At 40.1% G+C, this 22,236-nt stretch overlaps 1 non-coding gene across 1 annotated transcript; it reads left to right on the top strand.

The window, feature by feature from the left end:
* The first annotated feature begins 1,876 nt into the window (after positions 1-1,876).
* On the top strand, positions 1,877-1,983 carry LOC142169962 (small nucleolar RNA R71). Its single transcript, XR_012699582.1, has one exon. It is a non-coding gene; the product is annotated as a small nucleolar RNA R71 (small nucleolar RNA).
* Positions 1,984-22,236: the final 20,253 nt, after the last annotated feature.

Below are 22,236 nucleotides of genomic sequence, written 5' to 3' on the forward strand. Positions count from 1 at the left end.
ATTAAATGTTAAAAACAACCATGGATTCGGGTAATTTGACCAAAATTGAGTTAAGAACACTTACCCCGTTGTTTTCGTTGAAAGTCTCCCAAATATCGCCTCTTCCCGAGCACCAAATCGGTAAAATTGGAAAATGGGATGAAGTCCCATTTTCAGAACTTAAACTGTCTGCCAGTCATTTCATCTATGCGATCGCGTACCAAGTCTCGCGATCGCGATGAACAAATTTTCCAACATCCTTTTCCAACTCTTCCGAACAGCCTCTAGTATAATGTTCATACCTTTTTGTACAAAACTTCAAATGATAAATGGTTTAACTTTCTAAAAATCAGACACAAAGGGCTACAACTTTCATATTTGGATCATCTCCAAATTCCTTATAGACTGCGAGATATAAGCTTCCAAAGTTAGGTCAGTGACAGCACGATTTTACTCTACGCGATTGCGAAAGGCCTTCCGCGATTGCGATTCACTGGCAAATATTTCCCATTTTACTCATCAAGATCGCGGCCAATTCTACGCGATCGCACTGCACACTGATGTAGCCAAAAACCAATAACTAAAGATAGCCTAAAATGGTCCAAAACCACCCCGAAACTCGCTCGATCCACTCAGGACCCCATCCGAACATACCAACAAGTCTCAAAACACATTACGGACTTAGTCGAAACCTCAAATCACATCAAACAATGCTAAAACCATGAATCATATCCCAATTCAAGTTTAATGAAACTAAGAAATTTCAACTTCTACATTCGACGCCGAAACATATCAAATAAAGTCTGATTGACCTCAAATTTTGCACACAAGTCATAAATGACATAACGAACCTATGAAAATTTTTAGAACTGGATTCCAACTTCGATATCAAAAATTTAACTCCCCGGTCAAACTTCCAACTTAAACTTCTTATTTTCTCCATTTCAAGCATAATTTAACTACGGGCTTCCAAATAATTTTTCGGACACACTCCTAAGTCCAAAATTATCATACGAAGCTATTGAAATCATCAAAACTCTATTTTGGGGTCGTTTACACATAAGTCAACATCTGGTCAATATTTTTAACTTAAGCTTTCATCCTTGAGACTAAGTGTATCAATTCATTCCGAAACCTCACTGGACCCGAACCAATTACCTGGCAAGTCACATAACAGTTGTAAAGAATAAATTGAGTAGTAAATGGGGGAACGGGGCTGTAATACTCAAAACGACCGGCCGGGTCGTTACAACCTATTTCTTTGATAGCTGCTCCATGTTCCCGTATAGATGCACTATGAGTTTCAAGCTTCTCATCAGTTTTCAGTATGAAGGCCTTCATGAGATCTTCTATGCCAGACTGAATGGGCTGTTGAGGCTGAAATTGGTGCCTCTATCGATTTTGGAATACTGGAGCTCCTTGTCCCTAGTGTCTAGAGTTATTTTGTTGCCATGCATTCGCGGTACCCCCAGGTGAACTCCATGAAAAACTGGGTTGCCTCTGAACCGTTGCATTAAAATTGTAGTTTCCCACAGCATTCACTTCCTCAGTTGAGGCTTGACACTCATGAGTAGGGTGTCCTCTTCCACATATATCACAAGCTGCGTGAGGTTCACTTTGTATTGTAGATAAGGTCAGGTTCCGTATTTCTTTAGCCATAGCATCAAGTTGTACTTGCACATATGTGTTAGCATCAACCTGATGAACACCTGTCGAACTTCTTTTTTCAGCACTCTCAGAAGGCCACTGATTTGCATCTTCAGACAACTCATCAAGAATTGTGACTATCTCCTCTGGAGTCTTCTTCATCAAAGGGCCTCCAGCTGTAGTGCTCAATGTTCTACGTGAGGCCGGTGTCAATCCATCCCAAAAGTTCTGGAGTTTCATCCAGAGTTCAATTCCGCTATGTTGACACTTTCTAACAATCTCCTTAAACCTCTCCCATGCTTCAAAAATAGTTTCATTCTCTTTCTGGCAAAAGTTATGGATTTCTATTCTAAACTTGACCATCTTAGCTGATGAGAAATATTTTTATCAAGAACTTTTCTGGTCATCTCATCCCATGTTCGAATCGATCCATTGGGTAAGCTTCGAAGCCATTGCTTTGCATCATCTTTGAGTGTGAAGGGAAATGCCCTTAAGTAAACTGCATCTTGTGAAACACCATCGTATTAAAAGGTATTCATAATCTCCTCGAAGTCCATTAGATGTGTGTTTGGATCTTCGTTTGGCTTCCCTCTGAAGACACAGCAATTTTGAAGGGTTTGAATCAACCCTTGCTTTAACTCGAAATTGTTTGCTGCAATTGGAGGTGATCTAACACTTTATAAACCTTGATTGTAGACTGGTCTAACATAATTGTCAAGTGGTCTCCCACACAAGGATTGATGTTGATTAAGTCTGAGACCCCTCTCTTCTTCATAGATGTTCCGTGCATCTCTAATAGTTGCTTTTTTAGCATCCCGTGCAGCTTGTTCTCTTCGTTGGGCTGCTTCTCTCGCAGCCAAATCCACATTATCTTCACTGTTTCCAACCATAAGTTCTTTGGTTGAGGATTGACCAATCTTTTTTGTTATCTCTGTGAGATTTCTTTCCTTCTTCAGCTATCGCAGTTGTTTTTCAATTTCTGTCTCGTATAGTAGCACCTCCTTCGCAGAAGTTCTAGTCATGCACCACTCTGAACCTGTAACCTGCGCACAGTCAAAGAACACCAAATGTAAAAAGGGAAAAATAAAATAAAATAAAAAGAAAAATTTCTGAATTAGCACTACAAACTATTTCAAATACTATTGATTGCCAATTTCCGGCAACGGTGCCAAAATTTGACAAGCGCAAAACACACACTTAAATTCTGCTCGCTAATCAAATATAGTATAGTATAATATCGTATCCACGGAAATTCGATTTAAACAGTATTCTCATAGTTTTTAGATTGGTTGCTATCCAAGATGATCAACAGTTAAGATTTATAAGATGTCTAACTAAAATTAACTAAGAATCTAAAGCTATTGACTAATGACAATCAAAACAAGGAATAAGCAAAGAATGTTATCAATGGGAGAAGATAGGGTTTTGATAGGATAGGTGCAAGATAATTGTTAGGTATCTAACTATAGATAATTCACTTTTAATGTTCAAGTAAGTCTCTCGAATTCACTCAATTCTTAGTTCAAACATTCAGCAAAAACTCTTCTCTCGATTAGGTTTTAACCACACAAGATGAACCAAATTAAGCACGTGAAGATATGCAAGAATGCGTAGTGGATTGGTCTTTAGGAAAACCTCTTTTGATTATTCTCCTAACTAGGTTTAATAAATGATTCAACTAGCCTCTTTAGATTACTTAGAAGAATTAATAAACTCAACCAGCAATATAATGCAAAGATATCACAAGTTATGCCTCTCTCGATTACATGAACTAGTGAATATAGATGCAATAATTAAATCATCCAAAAATGCTTCAATACATAAAACTAGAGTTATAATTCACAAACAATCATCAATACACCAAATCATCAAACCTAAAGAGAACTACTCCATAGATATGGAGCAATTCATCACAAATAAAATTAAAGTATAGGAAAATATAAATTCAATCCAAACTCGGGTCTTGAGTGAGGAAGGAATGATGAAATCCTTGTGTTTTTGCTCCTCCAACTCCTCCTTAGCTCTATTAGGTCTAAAGTGTGTCAAAAGTCCCCAAAAATAACATTTTTCCATGTATTTATACCAAGTAGGGTCGGGCCCAGACGAAATCACCTTCTCCTAGCCGAAATAGAAAAATTACTTTGTAAAAATTGCACAGGCGCGCCGCATGGGGCGACGCACCATGCAGGGCTTTAGTGAGGAAATCCAGTGAGTTTGTTCTGACAGGCAGCAAAGATTTACACAGTTGCGGAGCACCATGAGCCACGGTAGTGGACGTTTCTCAAAGTATGGAATTTTCCTCGCTTTTTTATATCCATATGTGGTTTTCGACCCCCGAACGCAATCCCGGCTTAATCCATTTGGCTTTTACTCAGACTTCAAAGCTCCAAATGGCTCGAATTCGTTCCATACATCTATATATCTCGTAATCTCTCCTATAAAGTATAAAACACACAATAAGTACAAAACACCATCAATTAAAGCTCAAACATGAATAAAGTATAGTAAATTGGAGTGCAATAAGCGACAAAAATACGAGATTATAGCCTACCATCAATAGGATAAGTGTAAGATAATTGTTTGGGATCTAACTCTAGATAATTCACTTCTAATGTTCAAGTGAGTCTCTTGAATTCACTCAATTATTAGTTCAAACATTCAGCAAAAACTCCTCTCTCGATTAAGTTTTAACCTCACAAAATGAATTAATTTAAGAACGTGAAGATATGCAAGAATGTGTAGTGGATTGGTCTTTAGAAGAACCTCTCTCGATTATCCTCCTAACTAGGTTTAATCAATGATTCAACTAGCCTCTATCGATTACTAAGAAAAATTAATGAACTCAACCAACAATATAATGCAAAGATATCACAAGTTATGCCTATCTCGATTACATGAACAAGTGAATAAAGATGCAACAGTTAAATCATCCAAAATGCTTCAATAAATAAAACTAGAGTTATAATCCACAAACCATCATTAATACACCAAATCCATCAAACCCTATAGAGAACTACTCCATATACATGGAGCAATTCATCACAAATATAATTAAATTATAGGAAAACATAAATTCAATCCAAACTCGGGTCTTGAGTGAGGAAGGAATGATGAAATCCTTGCACGTTTGCTCTTCCAACTTCTACTTAGCCTCCTTAGGTCTAAAGTATGTGAAAAAGTCCAAAAAATAACGTTTTTCCATGTATTTATACCAAGTAGGATCGGGCCAGATGAAATAACCTTCTCCTAGCCGAAATAGGATCGTCACTCTGTAAAAATTACACAGGCGTGCCACATGGGGCGACGCGCCATGCGGAGCATTACTGGGGAAATCCAGAAAGTTGGTTCTGATAGGCCATAGAGAAATGCACAAGCGCGGTGCCCCACGCGTCGCAGCAGTGGGCTTTTCTCAGACTACGGAATTTTCATTGCTTTTTGATATCTAGATGTAGTTCTCGACCCTCGAACGCGATCCCGACTTAATGCCTTGGTCTTTTACTCAGACTTCAAAGCTCCACATTGCTCGAATTGGCTCCATAACATCTATATCACTCGGAATCACTCCTTCAAGGCATAAAACACACAATAAGTATAAAACGCTAGCGATTAAAGCTCAAACACAATAAAAGTGCAGTAAACTAGAGTGCAGTAAGCGACTAATACACGAGATTATAGCCTACCCTCACGGATCCACTACCAGTTGGGGCCTTCATCTTCTTCAGACTCCTCTTCGTTTCCCGAATACTCAGAACTAGTATCCAAGGAGTCAGTCATAGCGGGCCGAGCAGGAAGGTTTTCACGAGCGGATAACTCCAGTTCCCGGACCTGGGCAATGCAATCATATTGACAATGCCACTTTGGCCTTCTCCAAGGTCTTCCTCTTCATATGATATATAGCATAGGTCTTCTCGAAGATGAGGGAATGCTCTTGATCCTGGAGTTTTGCTCGGAGTTTATCAATTTCAGCCTGGAGCTCTTCTCTTTCAGACTTCATGGCTCTAAGGCGGGAATAAAGCTCAACGTTGGTAGTTGAGTGAAGCCAGTTTTTCTCCATGCCCCCTTAAGCCTCTCTTCCATTCTGGACCTCTTCTCCTCGGTGGTATTGGCCTCCTCGGTTCTGGAGCATATGTTGGTCTTCAAGTTGCTGATTTGTTCTTCGAAGGCAGACTCATGCTCGGCAATGGCGATCGCAACATCATGAAGTTCGGCCTACTTAGCCTTAGCCTCTTGAAGGTTTTCATGTAATTAGGCAGCTTCTTAAATGTGGGCCAATCTATCTTGCTCAGATTGCTGCAACCGAGTCTCGAGCTCACTCATTTGTTCAACTTTAGCCTCCAGCATCGGGAGGCATGCGGCAAGCTGGTTCTTTTCAGCCAAAGGTTGATCCCGCTAGGAAGCAAGTCCTTTTTTGTCAAGAATCAACCTTTGCATGCCCTAAAAATCAAGGAGGTTGGCCTAAAAGGTTAGGGTTAGAGTGAACATGACAACATGTAAGCAGTAAAGAAGATAGAAGGGAATTAGAATGATACCTGCACCGCACTATGAATGCTATTGTTTATCAGGCACTCCCCAGAAAGGGAGCCCATATTCTTCCAATCCTTCTCCAAAGCCAGTGGCTTCAGATAATTAGCAAGCTCCACTGGCTTGGATAAAATATGACACTCTTTAGAAACCGAAAGAGTGGTACCTCGCCTCCCTTGGGGATCTTGGGAAGGGGTTGAGTAACTATTCCCCAAGTTCCCATAGTCAGGGGATCGAGGGGGAGAGTCATTCCTTTCGTGGGCGACTGGTACCTATGGAGGTTACATAGTTGGTACTGATGGCGAAGGAGCAACAGGTGTTGAGTGGTAGGAAGCCATCGGTGTGGAAGGAGAAGAAGCAGTTGTGGTAAAAGGAGTGTCAGTTGTTATTTGCTTAGTGGTTGGGGGCAGAAGAGTCTCAGGGTCCGAACTCCTTAGACCAGAGATAACAATTGGGGCCGAGAAGCGAGAATCAGCATTCTCGCCCTGGTCCATCTCACCCCAAAGTGCTTGAGTTTACTCTAATGTTGGGTTCTGAAGCTCCCCCGGCTGAGCATCCGGTTGAGCTGATGAAGATCTCCTTTGAAGGGAAGCCTCTTCATCACTAGCTTCTCCTTCATCAATGAGGACCACTGTCACCAGCTTAGATGGCATTTTCTTTGCTCTCTTCTCTTGAGTCCCAGCCAAGAAGGAGCGTCTTATCTTCGGTTTCTTGTTCTGGGACTGGGGACTCCGAGAGGAGGCACCTTTACCAGAGGCTCGGGCAGATCCACGAGCTCTACTTTGGGCAAGGGCATTTTGTAACACCCTCCTGGCCTCCTCGGGGTCATCTAAAACGTCGACTTCGGGGCAAATGATAGAACCTCTCGGAACCCATGTATTAGGCAAAAATGGAGTTAGCAATTTATTCATGAGATTTCTTGTGTTCGAAAAAGTATAAAAGAAAGAAGGAATTGGCTTACCGTGGTGTTTGTCCTTCCACCCATGTTTGGGAGCCATTTCCTTCCACCGTCGGAATTCTAGAGTTCTAATGTCAAGAATTTTCTGAATACATTGGTCCAGACCTTGAAATCGCGGTGGCTCCCAGTAGGTAGCTGAAGCGAAAGAAATAGAAAATCAGCAAAATAAGAAATTATCTTTTTGTGAGGAAAGACAACAGATAACCGAAGACTTACCAAAAAGGTTGCACAACTCGGGAAAAGCTGGAGTTATGGCCGGGATGATTTTCCCGGTAGCAATAACGATGAACTATTCCATCCATCCACGGTCGTTATCATCATCTACGCTGGTGAGAAGGGCGTGGTGACCACGCTTGTTGAAGTTTAATACTCCCCCACGGAAAATCTTGGGAGAGTAAAGGTTCATCATATGTGCAAGAGTTAGGGTTTTCCCCGTCTCAGTGCACAATTGACAAAGGCAGGCCACTGTCTGTCATATAGATGGGCCTACTTGTGCTAAGCAGACCTGATATCGGTGGCAAAATTCTAAAATTATTGGGTTGAACCCTTCACTCTATCCCAAATAGAATAGACCCAAGGTAAAGGGATACATATAGACATACATGAATCCCTCCTTGGAGTAGGTAACCCTCTCCATCATATCTGGGGCGAGGATTTTAATATTGTGACTGTTACATTCCTCTTTCACAGTTGGGATACTAGAAGGTCGAATGGAATAGGGGTACCTACGAACTGGCCAAAATCGGTGGCCTTGAGAAGTTGCAGGAGGGGTTTTTTCTTGTAGATCGTTTGCAGTACTGAGATGAAGTGGTATGATGGTGTTAACAGTTGGAGGATCATACTCAACGTCAACCTCCTTGGCTTTGTTTTTCTTTGGACCTCCACCGAAGAGAAGACCGGTGTTTCCGAAGGAAGCAGTATAAGAAGAAGACATGATGGTAAAAGGTTAGCAAAAATGTTCTTACTGAAAATGTTGAATGCTGTAAAAAAAGGCTCTAAGAAAGTTTAGAGAAAAACATGGATTGTGAGAGTAGTAAAAGTAAAGAAGTAAAAGTGATGAGTAGTGGAGAAGATATAGATGGTAAAAATCATGGTCATGATTACCTCAAAACCAGGCAAAAATACTTGCTGAATCACGGGGCAACACGTGTTCGGGGTATTAAATGCGAAGAGGTGTGTGTCTCTTCAAATGCTAGAGACTGTTCAGGAACTTTCCCGCCAAGAAAGGAATATTCATCTACTTCCCGGTGACACTGAGTTGTATCATCGAAAAGTAGGGGAACTATCTATATGGGATAAAATTGGATGATTACAGGTGACTGAATGGCGAGGTGGCACGTGGAACCGAGAATAGACAGAAGTTGAGTCGGTAAATAATTGACATCGGTTACAGGTACATAACCGATACGGAGTGAATTCTGAAGGAAGCATAACTGATGGCAAAGATTCGGAGGCTTGACACGGATAGCATTTAATATTTGCATTCAAAGCCAGATGTTATGCACCCATTAATAATACCTTTATTCTCATTCAAGAAAAGTTTGATTTTAGGATCTTGCCCACTTAAAGATAGCTATAAATGTCAGATTGACGACTCTTGTAAAGAACATGAAACATTCTGCATACAATAATTGTACTTCAATATTCTACACTCAATCTAAATAATTTTATCATTGCTCTATCATTGTTATTGTTCTTGATACAGGAAAGACCGAGCTCAAACTCAGGCTTGTTATTTTCTTTATTTGCTAATATTACTTTTGTCGTATTTCTTTATTATTTTTGGATCAAATTGATTCGCTAGTCTATAAACCACGTTACAAATTCAACTGTATTGTTTTACGAGTAAACAACTGTAAGCCTCTATGAAACCCTATAAATAGAGGTACTGGGGATTATGTAGCATACACACTTGGGAAACACTTGATGAAATAAGAAAGTTCTATTTCTCCTCTCTACATCTCTTGTCTATTTTCTTGTTTTATATTGTTACTTTGAGTTTAATTTCTTAACACGTTATTAGCACGAATCTCTGACCAAGTGTTTCACTCAGGTCGTCTAATCTTTTTTCCTAAAGTTGGAGCTAGTCTTATTTTCGATTCATCAGGTATACATCAATCTGTTTATACTGTTTTATGAATCTTCTCAAGTTTTTGGCCTATAAAACTTGATATTATAAGTCACCACATGCATGACTTAGTGAATATTATTATAATACCTATTTTTCCATGAAACTGAAAGTAAAGCAAATCTATGCTTTAAATGCATTATCTAGTCTCAAGTACAAAAGAGAAGGAAGAGTACTATTTCGGATATATATGTTAGGATGTGTTGCAAAATTCTTAAAACTTTAACAATATTTGTCTATTAAGCTAGAATGAAATGAAATGTCAAATTCATGTGTTGTAAAAATATACTACAGTTTACAGACACATTTATTACCTGCATTATAAAATAATGATAACATCCTACAAAGATCAATTCCTAGAGTACTACTTACTGCTTCTTCAATTTTGCATAATGAGTATGCCAACGTAATCGGTACTACTCCTAAAGAAGATGCACCATTTTTTATAATCTCACAAGCAGTAGCTATACCATTAAAGAGATGTTAAATGATATGGTACTTCCTAATCAAGAAATATATGCATTTAGTTTTTCTTTAAGCTCTGTTACGAAGGATCAACCAAAATTTACTAACAACATGTTTGTGTATATTGCTTTATAAACATCAGTTATACTGCTTTAAAACCAAAAGACTTAATTTTCAGGCATACTTTAGTTTTCCAAATAATTTATTGTGTGCATATTGTATACTGGTAAAATCGAGGATAGAGTTATCCCCGATTTTCCGTTGTGAAACGAGGAACGACATTACTTATTACTGGCTCGGGTGAGCCCGAAGGTACCCACAGATCGGAATTAAGAACGGACGAATGATATAACGAGTCTCAAGCACGTCCGATCCCCGAGGGAACCAAGATCGAGTGAGATGAAGAATCGAGGATAAAGGAAAGTCAGTTGAAGGAGACAAACGAGAAGCCGAAATATCCGCCATCAGCCGGATATAGCGGCGCGGATCACGCTCAGTATTGGCTGCAGATCTTATTTCGTGGAAAAGAAGGAAGAAAAATATTTTTACTTCATTTAGACTTGTACTAAGGTTAAATCTCCTCTACCATATAAAGAGGAGGACCCCTTCATTTTTTGCACTCACTTTTTCATGCATAACATGGCAATAAAATTTACTTTAGCTCTCAACAATCGGTTTAAGCATTCTTTAGTTATTTACTCATTTATTCGGATCCGAGCTCTATCTCAAGGTCTCAATCGAGACCGATTGTTGGCATTTAAGTTAAACGCAAGGCTTAATTCTGCGTCACTTTGGTTTGACCATTCCATCTTATTTCAATTCAACTATTTACTATTCTTTGATCATTTGTGTTAAATTAAACCACATATCCTTTAAATCGCGTATAAATTTAATTATTATCCATTTTTAGGATAAACAGTTTAGCACCCACCATGGGGCTAAGGATAATAGCAGTGATTTAATACGAATCTTGATAATACACACTATTTTACACTTGTTCTTTGAAGTTTGATTTCAGGACTATTCAATATGTCTGACACTCAATCTGCTTAATTAAGTGTTGACGCCGAATCAGGCCATCACGGTGAAAATAATAACGGAATGTCGAGCAACAACGTACCCCCTGTCAACCCTAATGGCACCAATCGTTGATCCAGTCGATGCCAACTTATAAGTTGCTGTCAACACTAACCTACCGACTGATCCCAATAACAGCATTCACGGGGCACCTCGATCATCAGCTCGTGAAGCACCTGAAGGAGGAGGCGATGGAGTTAGCTTACGTTTGATTTTTGAGATGTTGCAAGCCCAACAAGTTGATATAGTACAGCTACAGAATCAAAATCATGCACACAATGCGGTTGAACTCGAATGGGTTGAAGAAGATACCCGGAGGGAGGAATGGGTTATCACCGAGCCTAACGGATCCGGATCTGGGGGAACTTTTGCGGTGATGAAAATGCTCGAGGCACTAACCTAACGGGTAGAATCCGGCGAAAAGAAGACAAAGGCAAATGATAAGAAAGTGGAAAATTACAACTCGAGGGTCGATCAGATCCTGGGGGCACCTCCGATAGTGAAGGAATCGGATTCAAAAATATTCATTCAGAAGCCTTTCCCCCCGAGCGCAACACCAAAGACGATTCCGAAAAGGTTTTGAAGGCCCGATATTCCCAAATACAATGGGACCACAGATCCAAATGAGGATATTACCTCTTACACATGCACTATAAAAGGCAACGACCTCGAGGATGATGAGATCGAGTCGGTGTTGCTGAAAAAATTAGGGGAAATCCTGTCCAAGGGATCGATGATATGGTATCAAATTTTACCTTAAAACCCTATTGATGTTTTTGATATGCTTGCAGATGCGTTTGTAAAACTCACTCTGGAGCCATTAAAGTTGAGACGAGGAAATAGGACCTATTCAAAGTCAAACAGAGGGACAACGAAATGCTCCGGGAATTTGTGTCAAGGTTCCAAATGGAACGAATGGACTTACCACCGGTTGTAAACGATTGGGTCGTTCAGTCATTTACTCAGGGGCTCAACCCCTAAAGTTCATTTGTGTCTCAACAACTGAAACAAAATTTGGTAGAATATCCAGTGGTTACCTAGGCTGATGTCCACAATAGTTATCAATCAAAGATCAGAGTCGAGGACGACCAATTGGGGGCTCCCTCAGGGTCAGTTTATCCTGGTAAAGTGAACGACAAGTCTAAAATAGTAGTATATTGGGAGTCGAGGCCCCTCGAGACTGATACTAGCCTTACAACTCAGATAGAAGGGGAAATGGATGCAGTCACAATTCGACCAAGGAACAAATAGAGGACGGTAATGCCGAAGTAAACTCAATAAGTTTGACTTGTGATTAGCGGAACAAATACGTGGACTGCCAAGTTTTGCTAGGTTGATGGCTTAATGTACCGAAGGTCATTTTTCGGACTATTAGTAAGATGTATGAGGCCCAGGGAGACCGATTACATGATGAGGGAAGTCCACGAGGGGACTTGCGGAAACCATTCGGGAGCAGAATCGTTGGTCCGGAAGCTTATCAGGGCCGGTTATTATTGGAATGAAATGGAGAAGGATGCAAAAGACTTCATTCAAGTGACAAATGTCAGAGGCATGCCTCGATGATCCATCAGCCGAGGGAGCTGCTCCATCCGTTCCTTTTCCCTTGGCCGTTCATGAAGTGGGGAATGGATATAGAAGGTCCTTTACCATGGGCACCCGGTAAGGCTCAGTACATTTTGTTTATGACTGATTACTTCTCCAAATGGGTTGAAGCACAGGCATTTGAGAAAGATAGAGAGAAGTAGGTTATCAACTTCACCTGGTATCACATAACCTGCTGGTTTAGGATATCGACCGAAATTACATGTGACAATGGAAGACAATTCATCGGCAACAAGGTCAATAAGTTCTTCAAAGACCACAAAATCAAAAAGATTTTATCGACCCCTTATCACTCGAGCGTGAATGGTCAAGCGGAGTTGACAAATAATATCATACCGCCGAACCTGAGGAAAATATTGACCGATTCAAAACGAAGGTGGAAGGAAATTCAGCCCAAGGTCTTGTGGGCATATCGAACAACCTGAAGGTCAAGTACCGGTGAAACACCATTTTCTCTAGTCTATGGGGCATAGGCATTGATTCCAGTAGAAGTAGGGGAACCGAGCTTGAGGTTCCAATATGCTACGGAAGCATCAAACGACAAGACCATGGCCACAAACTTATATTTAGTGGACAAACAGCGAGAAGCCGCCCTAGTCCGATTAGCAGCTCAAAAGCAGTGGATGGGAAGATACTACAATCGAAGGGCAAACATTCGACACTTTCAAGTCAGGGACTTGGGCTTGAGAAAAGTCACACTGCATACCAAGAACCCGAATGATGGAAAATTAGGCCCGAATTGGGAAGGATCATACAAAGTCACTGGTATAACCGGAAAAGGCTCATACCAGCTTGAGTCCGAAAGTGGCAGACAATTACAAAACAACTGTAATGTAGCACACTTAAGGCTGTACTACTGCTAAGGTATGGATATTCAATTTTGTTTAAGGTTTATTATCCTTCTAAACTAACCCGTGTAGGTACTCAATCGAAGTCAAGACCAAGAATCATAGAATTAGGTCTGAAAGCACGTGTTGCACTATTTTTTCCTTTGACCAATTTTTTCCTGAAGTGGGTTTAACGACAAGGTATTTAACGAGGAAATATGAAGCGTGCTACTTTAGTTTTGAAGACCAGTCAAGGACCGGGCACTGGGGACTGCCCACATTGAATCAATAGTACTCGAGCTCTCGAATTTTGGCCTCAAGTACTAGGGGACTATCACACCCTGAATTAAGATTCGAAGATCTGAGTTCAGAAATTTTGAACACAATTTTATTCGACATTCAAAGCCAAGGCTTGAATAATAGGAATTATTGTAAGGGTCAAACGATCAAATGAATCGTATCCAAATAGTTTATTCTATAGTTCATCGATTTACGTTTACACGAGCAATGTTACTGTTATATCACTTAGAATAAATATCGGGTTCAAAACCTTCTAAGCCCGCGAGCCATCATTAACCAGGGGCATGAAATCCCAAAGGCAGTAAAAGTCCACAAGACTCTGCCTAATCATTTAAGGACACCTAAGCCTACGGGTCACCCTGAATCGAGGACTATCATCTGACAATAAGACCAAGCAAATCGGGTTACAAATTCCCGAGGGCACCAAGCTTACGAGGTAGGGCCAAAATACAAAAGGCTACGGTCAAATTAAAGTCCGAAGCCATTGGAGCTTCGACCCCAACATATAAAGGACTCAGAGACGTCTGAGTTCGTAAATATAAAAAGTAAGGTCCTTACACATTTTAAGTCTACAAAAACTATGTCCATTTTGATTGAATCAATCGGTTTTGAATTTTAGCCAAGGCAAAGGTCACCTTCGACAAAGACTAACTATGTCTGAATGAATCATTCGAATATCCTAAACTAAGACTTCATTTCATTTCTGCTAGATCCTCCGAAGTCAAAGTAACTCGGAGCCATTATTTGACCAGATCTTATTCAGACTATGGAAGTCAAACAGTTTGAGTGATGACAAAATTTATGTTATGGAAACGACGATACATTAGTCATACTGAATCCGAGACACAAGTTATATTTTCTAAGTTCTAAGTAAAAAGCAAATGCGGAACAATTAAAGGACACAATGTATAGTCGAAAGATAATTCCATATATTTACCAAAAAATATTTACAAAGGCACAAGAAATGTCCCCAAAGTATAAAATGTACGAGTACAGATAAACAAAAATAATATAAACTAGGGCATTCCCTGCCTAATCTTCATCGGAGCCCAGCTCTCTATCAGACCCCTCGAGTTGGTACTTCGCTTTGGCCTCGGCTTCAAACCTCTTGGCCTCTTCAATCTTGGCTGCTGCGTCGACCCCTCCAGCTTGGATCTCCTTGAGAGCCTCCCTCGGAGATAGCCACCTCTCATACTCGATCTTCGTTATAATCCGGGCTTCGGCTATCTCGACGTCAGCCTAATATTGGGCCAACATATCTTGGGCATCCGAGAGACCACTTCTAATTTGGACTTCAGCACAGTATACTCTTGACCAAGAGTATCGCGCTCTGCCACGATCGAGGCGAGTTGTGCCCGATATTCTCATTCAGCTGAGACCATTTTTTGGCCTTATCTTTCATCACTCGGAGTTGTTCCTTGGTCGACGCCAAGTCCTCTTTGGTGGCATCTCGCTCCAATGCTAGGCGATCCATTTTGCCTTTGAGCTCATCGGTTGTAGTCTTGACCCCGTTCATCTCGGTCATGAACTGGTCGATCAGAGTTATCTTTTCCTGGACCTGGGAGCTTGCGGCGTTAGCATTGATGTTTAGCCTCTCATTATCAATCTCGATCACTCTTACCTTCTCAACTAGAAGGGCATAGTCCTATTTTGCTTTCAAGACCTATTTTTGGGTCTTCTGCAGTTCATCCTGAAGGGTGGAGAGGTCGGTCGTGTCCCTAAGAACTTCATCCTTGTGCTCACAGAGAGCTTGTACATCTCTGTTTGCTGGACTTGTTCCTTGAGCTTGAATTCAAGATGAAACACCTCTATCCTAGATCAGTGGAAGCTCTTGTAGTGAAGCACCAAGGCCTAAGATACAGAGAAAAACGTTTGTTAAAGACAATTAGAGAAACGAGAACTCGTTAAAATAAAAAGGAAAAAAGACATACCTGATTCAGTGCATGTTGAGCCTCACTGAAAAGGCTTGGCCCTCCTACCTCGTTCATCTTCGTTTGGTCCTCCTCGGTTACCAGGGAACAGAGATAGCTGGCCGCTCTGACTGGCCCGAAAAACATGCTAGTGTCCACCGGTACCGAGAACATGACCGTCCTCTTTCACTTAGGGTCCGCATTCGGGGCGAGAAATTGTTTCTCAAGCTTTGAGATCGGACTTGGCCCACCTGATTCCGGTTTCATAATCTTTTTCGAGATCTTCAAGTGCCCAAATCTAGAGTAGTCTTCCAATACATCGACGTCCATGCCCTCAAAAAATGAGTTAATGGCATCATCCACAGCCCGGGACACTTCGACCGGCTTCAATTCAGTGGCCTGACCCTCATTTAAAGTGTCCTCTATCTGGGGAGGTGACTCGTGTATATGGATAACAGTGTCGACCGAGGGTGCACTATGGAGCGGTGGAGTAGGAAATATCCTTGGAGCTGATGCAGAAAAGAGCTCGCGCAGGAGTGGTGAGTCGCCTTCAAAAATGACCCTTCTCGGGACCGGAGGGCCTTCTTAAGAAGCAGTAGCCGCATGTTCTTCTTCAGTTACCCGAGTTAATGTGGGTTCAGCTTCACGAGCATCCTCCTCAGGGGCCATCAACTATTCATTGGTGTTGTCTAAGCTTTTCAGCTCTTGGTTTGTGTTTTCCAAATCCACTGACCATCAATTGGTGTTTTCCAAGTCTTTCAGCTCTTGGTTGGTGTTTTCCATATCTTCATCATCCTTGGAAAAATCCTTGAGCTGACGGAGAGCTTCGGAGCCTGGGGCCCGGGCATCCGAAATCTTTTTATTGGTGCTCTTCTTGACCCTAAGCACGATCTTTCTTTTTTTCTTGACCTCGATAGGAGCTTCCGAGGAGTCAGGGGATCTCTTTTTCTTCTTCGTTTTCTCCTCCTTATCTGCAGCAACTTCGGCAACGGGCTGTAGAGAGGCGGAGGGCTTGGAAGACGAGGTCGATACCACAGTATTGATGACTTTCCGAAGCTTGGTGGTCTTTGATAAGCCTGTGAAATAAGGAATGAAGTTTGTGTCAATACCGAAATAAAAAGAAACAAGGAAGAGATCTACCAATAAAAGGTACTCACCATGAGAATGAGCCTCCCACATGCCTTTGGAGAGCTTACGCCACTCATGCTCGGGTAGGTGAGTTGCTTGCATATACCCTCGATCCACTCCCTCCAATGCGGAACCGCATTGGGGAATCAAAGGGCAGCTGCATATCGGATGAGATATATCATGAGTGGGAAAAGTTAATACAAGAAAAAACTTTGATGGCTTAAGAGGAAGTAAATTTACGAGGCATGAATTCGGGAAGAATGAGGTCCTTGGTCTTTATCCGAACGAACCTCCCTTGCCAACCTCAGTCCCTGTCTTCGTTTATGCAGGAGAAGGGAGCCTTCTTTGCCTGTCGGGCAAGCATGATTAACCCACCTCAAAAGATTCGATCAACCGTGAATTGTAGCTCTTTCATATTGTTCGCAAAGTGGCGGAGAAGAGAAACGATCCTCCAAAAGGATGGGTGAACTTGCCTGAGGCAAATGCAATATCTCTTGCAGAACTCGAGAAATACCGTGTCAATAGGACCAACCGTGAAAGGATATTTGTAAATACTTAAATGCCCCTCCACGTGTGTTGCGATGTCCTCGTCAGGATTGGGAACGACTACGTCTTTGTCTTCCCATTTGCAGTCCTCTCGACCAGTCTTGAGTGTCTCCTTGGTAATGGAGCAAATATACCTTCATGCCTCCTCACCCCAGTCTCCTTATGCGGAGGATTTTTGGAACTTGAAGTCATTATCTATGGAGCAGTCTCCGGGGATAAAATCTATAAGAGGAGGTACATGGGCTACTATCGGAGGCACTGCCTCAATATTGATGGCCGACGAAGAGGTCGTCGGTGAAGTGTTTTGAGGTACTGATTTTGAGGTCTTCGCCATCTCTATCTAAAAATATAAAGATCTGGGGATTTGATATGAAGATTTAAAGATAAGGTATGAAGATACGAAGATGAACTATGAAGATATGAAGAACAAGTTGTGAAGGTATGAGGAGATGGGTGCGAAGGATTGACAAACGGATGAAGATATGAAAAGCTCAAAGGTAACTTAAGGAAATTTGAAGTAAAAAAGTAAAAAAGTGAAAGTGAGAAATTGGAGCTTTTATAGGGAAAGAGTAATGATTGTGAGACGTTTCGAATTCGGTAACCGCCAAGGGTGCTCAACCGATGACTGACGCGTGTCCAAATTTAGAGCGACGTGACTGATGGAATATTTTGGTTCGTCAGCTTGCGCATAACTTACGAGGGAAGGAATCAGGGTCAATTAGTCACTTCTCATCGCTCCTTTAAACTACTCTCCAGAAGTGAGGAGACTATCTGTATACGGGTAAAATCGAGGATAAAGTTATCCCCGACTTCCCGTTGTGAAACGAGGAACGACGTTACTTGTTACTGGCTCGGGTGAGCCCGAAGGTACCCAGATCGGAACTAAGAACGGAAGAATGATATAACAGGTCTCGAGCACAGCCGAACCCGGAGGGAACCAAGCCCGAGTGAGATGAAGAATCGAGTGTAAAGGAAAGATAGTTGAAGGAGAGTAACGAGAAGCCGAAATATCCGCCATCCGCCAGATACTGCGGCACGGATCACGCTCGGTATTGGCTGCAAATCTTATTTTCGTGGTAAAGAAGAAAAAGATTTTTACTTCATTTAGACTTGCACTAGGGTTAAATCTCCTCTACTATATAAAGAGGGGGACCCCTTTATTTTTCGCACTCACTTTTTCACGCATAACAAGGCAATAAAATTTAGTTTAGCTCTCGGCAATCGTTATAAGCGTTCTTCAGTTATTTACTCGTTTATTCCGATTCGAGCTCTATCTCGAGGGTTCGGTCGAGACCGGTCGTTGGCATTTAAGTTAAACGCAAGGCTTAATTACTGTGTCACTTTGGTTTGATCATTCCATCTTATTTCAATTCAACTAGTTACTGTTCTTTGATCATTTGTATTAAATTAAACAACATATCCTTTAAACCGCGTACAAATTTAATTGTTATTCATTTTAAGGGTAAACACATATATATTTAGTTGATATGAAAAGGAAACCCGATGTATGATAATTTGTTTTAACGATTCTTGATGCACTATTAATTTGGCATCTCTAGTAAACAATTAATTATTTAAGAACGAAATTTAAGTCCATCGCCCTTAAGCATTTTTAATAAAAGAAACGTATGCAGGATTGTTAATTGTGTGTGCAATCAGGTATTTATTTATTTTCTATTTAGTTCTGGTGGTATATCTAATACATTATTATTGTCCATGTAAACTTTGGCAAAGTTCGCGGAAAAATAACTTATCACTAGAAAGTGATATATTTTGAAAGGCTCGAGGGTAAGTCCTATTGTACTTTGGCCCATTATACCACTAGTTGAGAGTAACACAGTGGATTTAAGTCCTAGCTCACTATGAGGGTAAGACATCGGGTTCGAGTACTGATGCTCCATGATGATAAGAATTGGGTTCGAGTCCCAATTCATTATGGCCTTATATGCCTTTATATGGGTAAGGCATTAGGTTTGAGTCCAAATACACCATATTGATGATATAATAATGATTAAAGAAAAATAATGTATTTCTTATGAAAAAGCATGAAACTTGTCCCACTTGATTTGCTCCATTCTTGAAGTGAATGTGTTAGCGGTGCATAATAATAGCCTCTTTGGCCAAACTTCTAAAATCAGCTTATTTTAAGAAGTGCTTTTCTCAAAAGTACTTTTTAAAAAAGTACTTTTGGTGAGAAGCAGTTTATGTTTGGCTAATTAATTTGAAAAGCACTTTTGAGCAGTAATTAGTGTTTCGCCAAACTTTTAAAAATTATTTCTAAGTGTATTTTTCTCAAAAGTGCTTCTCGAAAAAGTGCTTTTGGAGAGAAGCTACTTTTTTCTGCTTCTCAAAAACTGTTTCTACTTCTCCTCAAAAGTACTTTTTTTCCTTCCAAAATCTTAGCCAAACACCTTAATTTTTGGCCAAAAGTGCTTTTGGCCAAAAAAAGTACTTTTGGCCCAAAAAGAAGCTTGGCCAAACAGGTTATAAGTCTAAACGAAGACAAGTGGTTGATCAATGAACGTGGGCGTGCCAAAGAACAAAATAATAATAGTCAGCATTATGGTAATTGTAAAAAGGAGAAAAATAAGGGTTCTCAAAATAATCTTTCAAAGGTGAAGAAAATATGTATCAATATGGTCTATTAATATGAGACATATTCACATGATTGTAGTCCATTACTTGAAAATGTGACTTGTGATAAGCATTGTAAATACAGACTCATTCCCGAAAGTGAATGTAAAAATATATATATGATAAAAATTATGCATAAGAATGTGCTTATGCATGATTAAATAAATACTACATCTCACCTCTACGAGAAGTTTGAGAGAAAGAAAGATAATGAACATTACTATGTGGTTAAATGAATATACCATCAGTCGCGTACATGTGGTACGTCAAAAATATTTTGCCATGCCATATAAAAAGTTATTAAAGGCAAAATTAAAGCAAAAAATAATTTTGCTTATGATAATTTTAACCATGAAAATTATTATGATATGATTTTCTCCGTGAAGGAAACATTCACCATATGGATGGTGTGACAAAAGATCTTATAGTACAAAATTAATTAAGAGCTCCGGAAGAACTAATTTGTTACTACCCGGATGAATGATATTGTTCATGACATTGATATTATAGTAAATCTCAAAATAAATTTTTTTGCGTTTCAAAGATATTAGCCAAAGTAGTTAACATATTGAGACTATAAATGATGGAAAGATTGAATATCTTCATACTACTATGATCATATCGGGTAAATATGAAAATTATCTGACTGTGACGATCTGATAGGTCGTTTTGAGTATTAGCCCTAATTTTAATGTCCTGAGATCTCCCATAGCTTCATTTAATATTTATTGATTTCGGTGCGTGGTCCGAGTCGCTTTTCAAAAAGTTTTTATGTGAAATTTTGATTAAAATGTGATTTTTGACTTAAAATGAGGCTAGAGTTAACCACGACCAATATTTTGAATAAACAACCTTGGATCGGTATTTTAACGATTTCGATAGGTTCGTATGATATTTTTGGACTTGTACGCATGTTTGGTAGGGGTCTGGGGTGACTGAGCACATTTCGGCGCGTTATGTGAAAAATTGTGAAATTGAGTTTAAGTTGAAAAGTTCTTGAGTGTTGATGATCGATTCTTATTATTTGATATTATTTTGATGATTTGAGGTAGCGAGCAAGTTCGTAGCATGTTATTACACTACTGTGCATGTTCGATTTGGGGCCCGAGGGGCTCGGGTGATTTTTGGGTGAGTGTCGGATGAGTTTGGAATGGTTTTGCAACTTCTGGTGCCCAACAGTTACAGATCTCGCTTTTGTGAGGTCAGGCTCGCATTTGCAAGCCTCGCTTTTGAGGTCAATGGATCGCATTTGCGATCATGGGCTGTGGGCCTTTGCATTTGCCAGACATTTCAGTGGGCTTGATGCACCAATCGCATTTGCGATAAGTATGTCACATTTGCGGACATCGCATTTGTGATCTAGTGTAATGCGATGTCTACAGCTGGGTAAAAGAGAAAAAATCGGGATTTAGCTTATTTTACACCATTTTTAAACCCTAAACTCTCTAGAGGCGATTTTTGAAGAACTTTTTCTTTCCAAATTCATTGGTAAGCATCTGTAATTACTTTTCAATCAATTTCAATTACTTTTCATGAGTTTTTAATATCAAATATTTAAATTTCATGGTAGAAATTAGGGGTATTGGGTAGAATTTAGGAATTTTATAAATTTGAGATTTAGACCTCGAATTGAGGTCGGATTTCGAAATAAATTACATATTTGAGCTCGGGTGTGAATGGGTAATCGAGTTTTCGGTCCGAATCTTGGATTTTGACCAAGCAGACCCGGGGTTAACTTTTGTTGACTTTTTCAAAAATAATCAAAAATTGAACCTTTTTCATTTGTGGGTAGGTTCTAAAGCTTATTTTCAATTGTTTGAATAATAATTAGCTAGATTTGATTGGTTTGGTGGCTCGTTCGAAAGGCAAGGTCGTGATTGAATGCTGATTTGGTTGCGGAGTGAGGTAAGTGTCGTGGTTAACTTTGACTTGAGGAAATTAGGACTTGTTGGTCTATTTGTTACGTGAATTATGTATGGGGACGGCGTAGATGTAAGGTGACAAGTACATATTCATTGTCATTAGGTTAAAGCATGCGGGTGGAAATTGTTTAATTGTACTATGTTGTTTCATTTACTATACTTTCCATGCCTTAGTTGGATTGTTATTTCTTTAATTGTTTTCTCCATGCCTTAGTTAGATTGTTATTTCTTTAATTGTTCGCTTTCATATTTATTATTACTTTGAAGTTATTGGGATATTGAAAGTCGAGTTTGCTTATCATAACACCATGGCTGAAGTGAAATTTGCTTCCCACCTTGCTTGATACTTTGGATTATTGTTGTTGCTTGTTGAGGAAGTGTGAAAAGTACGAAGGGTGTTGTTGTACCTTATTTGCATATTGTTATCATTGATTGAGTGAATGTGAGGATAAAAGGACGAAGGGTGATGTCGTGTCATTTTATTTATCATATCATATGATGAGGATGAGAGTAAAATCACGAAGGGTGATGCCGTACCATTGCATTATTCATATTACAAGGTGAGGATGAGAGTAAAAGCAAGAAGAGTGAT

The sequence above is a fragment of the Nicotiana tabacum genome, chromosome 15 (assembly GCF_000715075.1).
Source record: "Nicotiana tabacum cultivar K326 chromosome 15, ASM71507v2, whole genome shotgun sequence".
NCBI classification, from domain to species: domain Eukaryota; kingdom Viridiplantae; phylum Streptophyta; class Magnoliopsida; order Solanales; family Solanaceae; genus Nicotiana; species Nicotiana tabacum.